General features: G+C 45.7%; 1 long non-coding RNA gene across 1 annotated transcript in view; it reads left to right on the top strand.

The window, feature by feature from the left end:
• Positions 1–8,081, top strand: part of LOC146007646 (uncharacterized) — a 43,029-nt gene extending 34,948 nt beyond the window's left edge. Inside the window, exon 4 of the long non-coding RNA XR_014444369.1 lies at positions 7,566–8,081. This is a non-coding gene — a long non-coding RNA (uncharacterized LOC146007646). The remainder of the gene's footprint in view (positions 1–7,565) is intronic.
• The last annotated feature ends 6,053 nt before the right edge of the window (positions 8,082–14,134 follow it).

Below are 14,134 nucleotides of genomic sequence, written 5' to 3'. Positions count from 1 at the left end.
TACCGGGACAGACACACTGGGTACACCATTATCGGGACAGACACGCTGGGAACACCATTACCGGGACAGACACACTGGGAACACCATTACCGGGACAGACACGCTGGGAACACCATTACCGGGACAGACACACTGGGTAAACCATTACCGGCACAGATATGCTGGGAACACCATTACCGGGACAGACACACTGGGAACACCATTACCGGGACAGACACGCTGGGTACATAATGGGAATAGAAATTTAATTAATTTATGTACAGATTAATTCTGGGGCTTTGGTAGTAAGAATGGAAATGTGACATTGTCTCCTCCATATCCACCTTATCACATAGCCCCTCAAATTTATTATAGCCTCACCTCTGGGGCAATGTAGCCACGTGTTCCAGCGTAGCCAGAGGCTCTGGGTTTGTTCTCGATCGCCAGCCCGAAGTCGGTGATTTTAATATGGCCGTCATGAAGCAGGATGTTCTCTGGTTTGATGTCTCTGTAAAAGGAACAATAAGTATTTTGTCATTAAGTACTTGTTTGCATACATCATAAGTGTCTAAGGCTGCAGATACGTCCTCAGACACATATTAAGGCAAAGTCTCCTGGTGCGTCTTAGGTGCATTGTGTTGCGAATAAGAAGTGTTTGCTGGCAGATGCTGGATGCTGGCAGAGTTGCTGTCCTTCCTGTATATTTGCACTTGCATGCATATAATCTTATAATCAGATCCACATATACACCGCTAGCATTGCTCCCAATGTCTGAGATTGACTTGAGTTGTCTCAATTTGCTGGCTCTGCCCTGATGCCATGATTGGGACTGCATTATCCCAGGTGTCTGGCAGTTGAGATGTATTTCCCTGTGGCCCAGATAGAAGTGGGTGTGGTAGTGACAGGGTGGTAGGAGGGGCTTTGGAGGGATGTAATGGTCAGGCTAGAGCTGCACACAAAGGGGTGTATATATATAGGAATCCCAAATTATCTTTTCTTCTATGTTTATTTAAATGAGGAAAGAAAGAAAGTTACCGATGGATGAAGCCCATCCTGTGGAAGTACTGGAGACCGGACACGATCTCGGCAGCGAAGACTCTGTTATAGAAGAAATGTAACAACATTGTAATATCCCAAATCAGCCATTGTGTATGGGCAGGATAGAGAGATACAGTGTGGGATAGGGAACAGTGTAAGAGCTGTAGAACACGAAAGGAAGACAAATACGGGTAGAATAGAATTCTAGCAGGAAGAGACAAATTGATGGACGTCCAACAAGGAATCCTGGTACTTATGTATTATCTGGACTCCCATGTTAAATGCACCCCATTTTTTCATACCCCTACTATCCAACTACGCATGGAGTTGATTTTCTATAGTGTGACGAGCCACCGTGCCCGAAGCGTGGCGAGCGCAGCGAGCCCCGCGAGGGGACGCGGTCTCATAAGAAAAACGGGAGTCCAGATATTACATAAGTACCGGAATCCTATATCACACAGAGTTATACACCAGATTATGCATAGATCGTACGTTGTAGCCGCAGACTCAAGACGCCCTCTTGATTGCAGCAGGTCAAACAGGTCTCCACCGCTGGCGTAGTCCATGACGAATGCCAAGACGTCTTCATTCTGGAAGGTCAGAAGTCCATGTGCTAAGAAGGGGCTCCCAGATGTTGATTGTAGGGCTCTGGTCTCCATCCACGCCTTCAGTTCTTCTCTATCTGACAGTCCGTTGTTGTTCAAGAGTTTAATGGCGACATCCGTCTTGGTGATGTTGTCGTGCGCCAGCAGGACCACTCCGTATGTGCCTCGGCCTAACTCCCGACGGATGTCATATCTCTCCAGGAATTGAGATTCGTCCTCGGGGCAGTCTGGCGGTGAGATGCTGCTTGGTCCTTGCGGAGTAAAATAATAGATTAGGAATTTATTATTCAACAGATAAGGAGATAGGGCACGATTCAAACTTACAGCGTAGCACACTATAGGGTTTTACAAAGCTACTTCTAGCTAATCGGAACCACCAGGCCTCATTGAACAGTAAGCCCAAGCTCCTGAATACACCTTTAATTAAGTATTCCTACGTGGGGCACTCCAGCCTCTCTGCCCTTCTCCTGTCTGGTCCGGTCTCTCTGCCCTTCCCCTGCCTGGTCCGGCCTCTCTGCCCTTCCCCTGCCTGGTCCGGCCTCTCTGCCCTTCCCCTGTCTCGTCCAGACTCTCTGCCCTTCCCCTGTCTGGTCCGGCCTCTCTGCCCTTACACTGTCTGGTCTAGCCTCTCTGCCCTTCCCCTGTCTGGTTCAGTCTCTCTGCTCTATCCCTGCGTGGTTTGGACTCTCGGGCTCTGTCTGATCCAGGCTCTCTACCCTTCCCTTGTTCCCTTGCAGTGCCTTAGCCCTTCCCTCTGCTTATGTAGGCTTTCTGTCCTTCTACACCTACCACCAATGTTTTCTATGTGCCCCCAGACTTCAGACACAGTATTGCCCTGCACCTTGATCACTTTTGAGTTTAATAATTTTGTTGCGTAACTGAATAGTGCCTATTTATTATTGTAGGAATGGAGCATGTGCATTTATGTGTTGTAAGGAACTGTTAGTGATGCATTCTCATGCAAATTTAAGCAGGTAAATTATTGCTAGTGATCAAAAGGATTGCCTGGGGTTCTAGTGACCAAGCCAATTCCTCTGAGCTAATCCTGTAGTTACTGGCCATACCGTTCTGGCACTAATCACATTGCCTGTAGTACATTTGTAATGGCATTGAGCTACAATAGATGCCAACCATTACATTTGCCTGATGGGCCCTTCATGTCCAAGTTTGACACGGGATATAATGCGTTTTGTTGTCCTATAAACAGCCTGAAAGGGTTTGCATCTGTATTCCTATATGTGAAATTCATGTTAACATACATTACTTTAGATTAAATATCTAATAATAGATTAAATATCTAATAATAGATTAAATATCCAAGTCCATAATTAAATGAAGGGAAAAAACCGCCATGACACCATGGCGGGGGATTTACTAAGATGTGTATTCTACTTCACATGTGATGTTGCTATGGGCAACCAATCAGATCCTGTCTTCTAGAGGATGCTAAATAAATAAGAAGTAGATTCTGATTGGTTGCCCATAGCAACATCACATGTGAAGTAGCATACACATCTTAGTAAATTTCCCCCCATGAGTCATTACACCGGGTGACACCAGCCCTACATTCTTCAGTTATCACCATGGCTGTCTTTTCCAGGGGGGTTGGGCTGTCACGTATAAATGCAGGCACTGCCATCCTGGGTATTACCACCTTTAGTGCCAGTAAACCTAGAGCTATTCTGTAAACCCCCTGATGTTTGGGTGTGGGGTTAATGAAGTAATAATCATAGTAATGTTAGGATTAGGCTAGGTAAAGGTAGAAGAACATTCATACTGTGTTTTCATTGTGTAAATGACACTGCGAATGCCGGCATATGCCTGTCACCAAACTGAGCTATACTGTAGGTTACAGCACCTTTGTAGTTGTGTACCTTTCTCCATAAATATTACAGTAGTTTTACTAATCCTTTTTTTTGAGACTGTCTTTATCTGAATAACTGTAGTAACCAATGAAATGAATATAAATTACATATAAAACATTATTAATATTTTTTTTATATACACAATATTCAACTTTGCCAGTGTGAAAATGAACTACAGTGCAAGGACATCCAACTACATTTCCGCTTACCTGGTCTTGGCTGATCTTCATCCGGGTCTTTAGCCTCGCTTGCTGCTCTCTTTCTCTCTTCCAGCGATTCCTCCTCTCTGGATTTTCTTGATGAAGTGTTCTTCACTGTCTTCTGGTCTTTTTCCTGCATCTTGCTGCTGGACTCCTCAGGTGCTTCCTTTTCAGGCTTTCTTGATGTCTCCTTCCTGCACCTCTTCTTTCCGGCCATCTCCTCTGTGTTCTGGTCTGTCTTCTGTATCTTGCCCCTGGGTTCCTCCTCAGGTGCTTCCTTTTCAGGCCTTCTTGAGGTCTCCTTCCTTCTCCTCTTCTTCCCGACCATCTCCTCCATCTTCTGATCCGGCTCCTGCATCTTCCGACGGGTACACCTGATCCAATATGTGAACTTACCTCTGCTGATCTGGCTCCTGCGTCTTTCGACGGGTACACCTTATCCAATCAGTCGACTTACCTCTCCTGATCCGGCTCCTGCGTCTTCTGACGGGTACACCTGATCCAATAAGTTGACTTACCTCTCCTGATCTGGCTCCTGCGTCTTCCGACGGGTACACCTGATCCAATTGGTCAATTTACCTTTCCTGATCTGGCTCCTGCGTCTTCCGACGGGTACACCTGATCCAATTGGTCAATTTACCTTTCCTGATCTGGCTCCTGCGTCTTCCGACGGGTACACCTGATCCAATTGGTCAATTTACCTTTCCTGATCTGGCTCCTGCGTCTTCCGACGGGTACACCTGATCCAATTGGTCAATTTACCTTTCCTGATCTGGCTCCTGCGTCTTCCGACGGGTACACCTGATCCAATAAGTCGATTTACCTCTCCTGATCTGGCTCCTGCGTCTTCCGACGGGTACACCTGATCCAATTGGTCAATTTACCTTTCCTGATCTGGCTCCTGCGTCTTCCGACGGGTACACCTGATCCAATTGGTCAATTTACCTTTCCCGATCTGGCTCCTGCGTCTTCCGACGGGTACACCTGATCCAATAAGTCGATTTACCTCTCCTGATCTGGCTCCTGCGTCTTCAGACGGGTACACCTGATCCACTAAGTCGATTTACCTCTCCTGATCTGGCTCCTGCGTCTTCAGACGGGTACACCTGATCCACTAAGTCGATTTACCTCTCCTGATCTGGCTCCTGCGTCTTCCGACGGGTACACCTGATCCAATAAGTTGATTTACCTCTCCTGATCTGGCTCCTGCGTCTTCCGACGGGTACACCTGATCCAATTGGTCAATTTACCTTTCCTGATCTGGCTCCTGCGTCTTCCGACGGGTACACCTGATCCAATTGGTCAATTTACCTTTCCTGATCTGGCTCCTGCGTCTTCCGACGGGTACACCTGATCCAATAAGTCGATTTACCTCTCCTGATCTGGCTCCTGCGTCTTCCGACGGGTACACCTGATCCAATAAGTTTACTTACTTCTCCTGATCGGGCTCCTGCGTCTACTGACGGGTACACCTGATCCAATAAGTTTACTTACCTCTCCTGATTCGGCTCCTGCGTCTTACGACGGGTTCACCTGATCCAGTAATTGGCTTTCTGTCTCCTGAAATCGCTTTTTCTCCCCTTCTCAATCCTCTGCTTGGGCTCCTGCTTCCTCCTCTGATGCTGTCTGCTGCAGAGATGCCAGTTGGAAAATAACTGCCACTCTCAGCTATGAAAGTGTATAGCTTGGGTCATGTGACCAGCTTGCTGCTCTCCCATATACACTCTATAGTATCCATGCTAATGGTCCTAATTTTATTTTTAGGATTTCTAAGTTGCTATAACTTACCCTGTTAATGTTATTTGTGCCTAATTTCAGTGAGATCCTATGTACATGTTCCTAATTTATAATCTAACTGCAGGAAAGGAACATTAAATGTACATAAATGTATGGCTGTAACTATTTCACCAACATAATACAATAGAATACAGCCCTCCGGGGTAGTGATACTCAGGTGCCTATGTTTTTTCACTTTTAAATACATCTACTAAAATATCTGTTTTATAGGGATGGCCGTTGTTGCCATTGCCATCGATAGTGCTAAACTATGCAATGATGACCATCAATATTTTCACATATCGATGGTCATCCATTGTGTTTGATTGATTGGCCTGTGGGCCAATCAAAACACGGGGGACATGGCTTCGCTGGTGTCAGGGGGCAGAGCTATGCTCTGTGTCCCGGGGCTTTGAAAAAATAAAGCAAACATCGTTTTACTGTTCCATCGATGGAGGGAAAGCATCTGGTTCTCCCCCATCGATGGCTAAAGTATTCGACATTGGCCATGAACCATCGATGATTTCGAATCATCGATCGTGAATGGCCATCCCTACTGTTTTACTTTTGTCTGTATTGACATGTGAGAGGGGAGTTAGGGATGGGAGTGGGGGAATAACAGATCCCCCAGCACGACCCCTTCCATCAGGTACAAGAGGATCTGCTCTTGGGCTTCCCCCTGTTTATGATTGTAGTCACCTGTGTTGAACTAGATAATTGATGAGAAAGCTGTTTCACTGCAGGTAACCACCTGGGAAGTCCGGGAGCAGAGCTTTCTGTACCTGATGGAAGGGTCCTATTGGACGGTCTGGGTACAAGTGTATAGTGTTCTTCCTGTAAGTGGGAAAGTGCTGCTTAAGCGGATAGCCTTTGGTGACCAGTGAGCCAGTCAGAGGGCTTTGTGTCTGACTGAAGTGATTTGGCATAGATGGATTATTGAGAGATATTTTATATAACACATATAACACATCACCATCTCTACACTTAGGCCCTGATTCTGGTTTACTCGGTAAGCTGTGAAACTCGCAGCGTACCGAGTCCCAGAGGGCCTGCCCCTGCCGAATCGCCACCGTATCACCTTGCAACCATGCGAGGGGAAGTGTCACGAATACACATACCCTCTCATGTGCCCGCAGCAGGAGAAATCATTTGATGATCACCGACCATCGATTGACTGATCCAGGCCACGCAAATATAAGTCAGTGGCCGGCCGAAACCAGGACGGACGGCTGACGTCATCTGCCTGCCCGACGTCATGTGACGTCAGCCGTCCAACCCTGGCACACCACCTGCTGCACGCAATCCCATAGGGACGGCCATGAAATGCTGAGCGTTCCCATGGTGGACACCCTACTCTGCTGCCCCACTCCCCTGGCCCACATTGGTCAGTGTGAACTGATCAGTCGCTGAGTTCAGTCGCCCAGGGACCCTGCACATGCGCATAATTCATTATGCGCATGCACGGAAAAAACCCATCGCTGGACCACGTGGGGGTGCAAATGAACAATATGACCCCCTTACTGTAACATTCATTTCTTATAGAGGAGCATTGCTTCCCATTTCCAGTTCTTGGGACAAGCTAACGTCGCCCAATTTACAGGTCTCCTCACAGAAACACAAGTGAAATCCTAAGAATCATCTGTAGATATTTTATAATGTGTCAGTGAGTAATGAATATGCCTGTGCTCCAGCAAGGACATATGGAAAACATGCACTGCCAGTGTATGCAGAGGACTAGATCTGAGAACACTATAGTACAGTGATTGTGCGCCCAATCTGTCCCTGTTTCCCATTTCCACATATAAAATGCTGAAAGGGTGTTTCCTACAAAAATCCATGAAAAAAAGATGATAAATTGGTTAAAAATGTATTTTATTATTACATTTAAAGCAGTTGGGAAGAGTGAGGTAGAAAGTATTTTTAAGTCCCAGATCTTAGTCACCTTTCTCTGATGGTGGCAATAAGTGAGTTTCTGTTGCCCCAATAATAGGTAATAGACAATCCACCTTATTGCTGCATGTTAGTAACTAGACCCCTAGGTTGTGCACTATAGTCAGTATTGTGTGAATAGTGCAGTAATAACCTTTATCTATGTTACCCAGGTCTACACGAGTACAACGGGTGAGCAGCCGGCCACCTATGTGTACACCGAATATGTGCTGCACCTGGACCTGTTCTAGCATTATATCAGAGGTGAGTTACATAGTTACATAGTAGGTAAGGTTGAAAAAAGACCTGCGTCCATCTAGTTCAACCTGGTATAGATATCCATTGCTGATTTGGTAGGTTCTGGTATTTTACAGACAAATTATATTTCTTATTTGTACCCATGGATGTTTTTCTCCAGTAAATGTTTGTCCAACTTTGCCTTGAACGCATTTAATGAGCCAGCCGTTACCACCTCTCTGGGAAGAGAGTTCCAGAGTTTGACTGTTCTGACCGTAAAGAAATTCTTTCTACTAGCTGAATTAAATCTTTTTTTTTCTAATCTATACTCATGCCCTCGCGTCCTAGATTCCTTTCTAGTAGAAAATAGGGTGTGTGACAGTTCCTTATATTGGCCCTTGATATACTTGTACATGTTGAGCATGTCCCCCCTTAAACGTCTCTTTTCTAATGTAAATAGTCCCAAATTGCTTAATCTCTCCCCGTAGCTTAAATTCTCCATTCCCCTAATAAGCTTTGTTGCTCGCCTTTGGACTTTTTCTAATTCTATGTTGTCCTTTTTATAGTGTGGGGCCCAGAACTGTACTCCGTACTCTAGGTGAGGTCTCACCAATGCTTTATATAGTGGCATAATTACCCTTGAGTTCCTAGTTTCCATTCCCCTCTTAATACATGCCAGAATTTTGTTGGCCTTTTTTGTAGCTACATTACAATGGGCACTACATCCTAGATTGCTGTCTATTTGGACTCCTAGATCCTTTTCAAGTATGGAATTACCCAGTTCCTCTCCGCTAAGGTTGTAACTTGCACACTGGTTGTGCCTCCCAAGGTGCATAACCTTACATTTATCTACATTGAACCTCATCTTCCATTTTTTTGCCCACTCATCTAGAATTGCAAGATCATTTTGAAGCATGGTGACATCTTCTGGTGATTTGATGACTTTGCTAAGTTTTGTATCGTCCGCAAAGATGGATACATTGCTGAGTAACCCTATCCCAATATCGTTAATAAAAATGTTAAACAAAATGGGCCCCAAAACCGAACCCTGGGGCACTCCACTTAGTCCGGTATCATATCTGATATGGCACCATTCACAACCACTCTTTGTTCTCTATTACATAGCCAATTCCCTACCCATCTGCAGATATTTTCACCCAATCCTAGGTTCTCCATTTTATTAATCAATCTCTTGTGTGGGACAGTATCAAATGCTTTAGCGAAATCTAGGAAAATCACATCTACAGCATTTCCATTATCGAGGTTTTTTTATCGAGTTGTTAGGTAACATATAGGTTTTCTGTGTCCTTCTTCCCTCCTGTCTCCTTACCCCTCACAGCCATTAACCTGGGGCAGAGGGAGAGTGTGTGAGATCTGTAGAGAGAGATGGCGACCATGAGCACAGACAGATAAAGAGGCCTGATTCAGTCCTGTTCGCTAAGCTGCATATACTTCCAGCCTAGCGAACAGGTAAGCGCCGGCTGTCGGACAGATCAAAAATAAATAGGAGCCGTCTGTGGCGGATATGATACTGAGACCTGCCAATGCAATGGGTAAGGAAGATCAGTCAAAGACAAAATGAAAATCAGTGACAACAATTGTTTCCCCCACAAACAATACATTTTTATTTCGTTGATTTTCTTCTGCAAAAGTGTGTACCAGCCAGGATTATTGAGCCAGCAATTGGGGTGTTGCAGAGTCAGGGGGGGAATTCATGTGTTCCGTCTGCTGCCTGCTTATGCCGACAAGTGTGTCCAGTCTCTCTCTGCCCCAACTCTCTCTCTCTCTCTCTCTGTGGACGGAATGTACAAAGCATTGGCGGTACATCCCACTGACCATCGCATATGTAGATGATGTAGTTTGGAATGTCCATTCGGTTTCTTGCCTGCTCCCCCTAATAGTTCACTTCATCAGAGCATCAAGTGCTGTCACGCACCGGAGGATGTTTCTCCTCCATGAAAGTGGCATGGGCGTCTCTATGAAATGCTGGGCATTCCCATGGGAACGCAGCCAGGCCGATGCCTACTTGGGGTTCTCTATGCTTAACCATTGTTTCTGCCAGGGCTACACTATTCTTGCACCCATTAATAAGCAGTATGGCCCTTATTCTGGTTGGCTCACAAAGCAGTGTTATTTTGCTTCTTTGTGAGCTTTGTAGCACCGCCCAAATGCCCACACCCCGCTATTCGCATATTTTCCCAAAATCATTCGATGGTCGATTTCTGAAGCGCTCACTCCCTGGTGACTTTATTTAGTGGCACCCTGCTCCGTGAACATTGTGGGCAGCTGACATTCGTGACGTCTGCTGCCGGCCCCCGGAAGGCAAGTAGCCACCCCCGTTCACTTGCTGATGCCCAGCATTTCCTGGGTGCATCCAATATTTTTGTGAGTACGCCCAGGAAACCCTGCGAAGGCCCCCTGCCCGCCTACTGTATGCCCACCCCGCTACGAGCACCTCGGAGACTATGCAAATCTCCGAGGACGCCCGCAGAGAAGAACGACTGATTAGATGTTTTCTTACAGTAAACAAATGTATTCTACAATTCTACTGTATTATGTTACAACCAATGAACATTCTTATTGTACTCATAATTAATCACTTTAAATTGAACACATTCAAATATCTGTACCATTTAATAACTCTCTATTCAACCTTTTGCTGTAACACCTAAGTGCTTAAATATCTATATTATTGCGCAATAATATGCAAACAAACTTACAAATCTTAAACTCTAAATAAGCGCTTTTGCCCTTTTTTTAGCCCTGACCCAATGTTCACAGTTCCGTAAAGCTGCAAGCAACTCAGAGTATGCTAAAGTGCAGATGAAGGTAAGTTTTAGGCTGTTCAACAGAGCTGTCACTTAAGTTTCTATGCTCCGCTCCACACAAGGTGAAATGGTTCTCCCAAATATATCATAGACCATGGCCCCCCAGATGTTGTGAAACTACATGTTCCAACATGCATTGCCACATTTTTTTCCTATAAGAGCATGCCAAAACTGTCAGGGCATGCTGGGACATGTAGTTCCACAACATCTGGAGGGCCACAGGTTGAAGACCTGTGTCATAGACCATTGTAAGTCTCCGGCCTGTGCTGAGCACCCTAGGGCTAGCTAGACAGCATATGGCAAGGGTCCTAAAGCCGCCAGATTCCTGCTATGGTACCATAGACCCTGGCTGCTACAGGCATTTGCAATAGCATGATCAGAGACTATAAGCTGCTAATAAAATGTATTATATGTATGTACTCCTGGTAGTAAATGTAATGGGAGTTGATGGAAACTTTTTCTCTCCCCCAGGTCTCTGGAGCGTGTACCCAGCCGATCCCATCATCGTACCACTTATGGTCTCTCCAGTTGTTTCCCTCCCAGGATTTCACCTTTCACCTGCAGGTGTCACCTCCGGTAAGCTGTTCCGATCTACTCATCAGTGTCCTTAGTGCATTTACAACCAATACGCAGCCATCGGCTTGGGTTACACTGCGCCTGTCTTCCCAGAATCCAGACACCGATTATACTACATTGCCAGTATTAGTGTAAGGTCATTAGGCAATAAATGCGCCTTCTAGCACCTGACATCCCCCTCTATTGTCTGATACTTGTGCAGTGTTCATGCCTCATACGCAGGAGTCTTCTCTAACTGTCCCTCTTTCTGTCTCTCAGGGAGCAGCAGGATGCTATGACACTTCTCTGGATCCTTCACAAGTTACAGACTATTATTTCAGTTTTTACCGACTCGGCGACTGACGCGCTCGTTGAACAGCTGGAAAAAAAAACAAATTTTTCCTTTTTTTTTTTTCATTGGGCACAGAAAACGTGCCCGTGCCCCTCCTCCTCCATGCCCCCCAGACTGCGGGCAGTCGCGGGGTGACCCAAACCCCTCACTGGATGTGCAACACTGGACCAAACCAAGCAGCACTGGAATCAACTGGGCACAACTGGAAATCAGTAAACCATCACACTGGAGACACAGGGAACTATCCCCACGCAAGAAAAATGTGATTGATTTTCTGTATGTTAAATGTTATGTATGATTCTATTACAAACCTTCCCTTTATCTGTGACCCTCCCAATCCTTGATTGAAGTTACCAGGAAGACCCCATCTCCGATTGTTGTTAACCATCTCCGCAAGCTGTGTAGCTCAGCAGTCTGACCTGTTAGCTGCTGCCACTAAGCCAGAGGCTGCACAAGCCGTTTTACGTTACTGAGATATCTTTGTGCTCTATTGTATTTTATGTGAATCATTTTTTTTTTGGTTCTTGTTTGTTTTGTATTTAATTCTCACCACAAAAGTGCACTTAATCTTAACATGGCGCGAGGACCAATATTGTGCCTCGAAAAGAAGGGGGGCAATCATTAGTGCCAGATGGTGAATCTGCGCTCCCTAAACTGGGCACGTGGCGCGCCAGCGCTGTGCAAACAGATGAAGTGGTGACTTTATTATTACGGGCCCAGATACCAGACCCCCGATCGGTCTTTCTGGCGTCATTTCTGCTCTTAATGTTACAATCCTGTAAGTATGGTTTTCTTACAGTTAATAAGACACTATCGCATTGTATAATTTTAACCCTTCCATGACTGGAGGTCCAGGCCTATAGTATTGGAAGGGTTAAACTGCCATTTTAGCTGGACCTATGAGCTCAAAGCATTTTTAATATTTGTTTTTATTAAATTTCCCAATTTGTATTTATATTTCCCTTGCTACTCTCCTTGCACTGTTATCCCCTTCCTCTTACCCTGTTCTTTGGGTCTGAAGTAAAATATATATATATATCTTGTCTGCATATAAATCCCCAAAATATAAATAATTATTTGTACTCTGACTGGTGTTTTGTGTTTTGTGACTGCAGAAACATTGGATTTGGAGGCCCTGTAGACGCACACCACATAACACTACAGATAAAGGGGTTATTCTGGTTGATTCACAAGGCTGCAAATTCACAGCCTTGCGAGCCCACCAAACCCGGTCTTGCAAATGGTGGCCCGGCCACCACCCATTCGCAAGGTCTATTCCCTCGCAGGGCCTGCAAATGGATGTTACACAGTAACCCTCACGAGGGAGAATAGCCGCTGCCCGTCTGTCAGGGGTTTAGCAGTCGGGATTCCGACGTCGATGTAATTACTGTCGGAATCCTGACTGCCGCTCAGTCATCCGGCACCTATAAAGACAACCTGGTGCCACTGGGGAACAGAATATAAATCAGAAGCCACAGAATGTTGCTGTGACCCCTTACTGCGCCAAGCCATCACCCTGCCAGAATAAGCCTTGTAGGCTTGGGTTTGCTCTGCTTACCTAAACCAGTTGCTGCTGATGTTGTTGCTGTTGATTGTAGGTTACAATTATTCTTATTGCGTAGATTTTTGATAGACTTATACCATAATGAGTTTATCATATGTATGACCTTTGAGTATAAATAACCCTGTTCCAATATAAACAGTAGATTGTTATCTGATATAATACAATATTCATTTTAATAATGGTACTTGTTTCCTAGCAGGGCGCCAGCAATTTTAATTGCATCCATCGGGATCCCAAAAATTGTGTCGATCGCATCGCATGCATCCAAATCGCATGCGATGTGATCGACGCGATCAACGCGATTTTTTACATTGGAACCAATGTAAAATGGTCCCTGAGACCCGATTTTACATTGGCCCCAATGTAAAATGCCCCCCAGACTCCAATTTTCATTGTATACCCACCCTCATGGGTGAAATGCCCCTCTATTGTTAACGGCACCCCACGATCAACCCCAACCCGAAGCGTGGCGAGCATAGCGAGCACGCGAGGGGCGGCGGTACGCGTCCTCCGACCTTTTCATACCCCCACTATCCACGTCGGTGTGGAGTTGACTTTATACAGTGTGGCGAGCGCAGCGATCCACCGAGCCCAAAGCGTGGCTAGCGGACGCGCATTACTTCACAGGTATTACGCGTCCCCTCGCGGGGTATGAACAGGTCGTAGGACGCGTACCGCCTCCCCTTGCAGGCTCGCTATGCTCTCCACGCTTCGGGTTGGCGTTAATCGTGGGTTCCCATTAACAATGGGGGGGCATTTAACATACACATTACCCATTAGGGTGCCTATACAATCAAAAATCTGGATCATTGGCCCATTTAACATTGTTCCCTATGTAAAATCGCGTCGGTCGCATCGCATGCCATTATAATGGCATGCGATGGACGCGATCAACGTGATTTTGTAATAGCCGGCTAATTTAACATTGCTCCCTATGTAATATCACGTTGGTCGAACGCGTGCCATTATAACGCCATGCGATGGACGCGATCAACGCGATTTTCTCTTTGCCGGCAATAAAGACTAAAAATAGCCAAATATCACGTCGGTCGCGTCCATCGCATACCCTAAGTTACCTTAACTTAAGGTATGTGATCACCCACGACGGGCGCCGTGCTAGGAAACAAGTACCTTAATAATATGTATGGACAAACTCCCTTTCATTGAAATCACATTGGTCAGGTGGAGAATGTGAAGGAAAGCTGT

The sequence above is a fragment of the Crinia signifera genome, chromosome 6, assembly GCF_055691185.1.
Source record: "Crinia signifera chromosome 6, ASM5569118v1, whole genome shotgun sequence".
Taxonomy (NCBI): Eukaryota; Metazoa; Chordata; class Amphibia; order Anura; family Myobatrachidae; genus Crinia; species Crinia signifera.
This window is presented reverse-complemented; position numbering and strand designations above follow the sequence as displayed.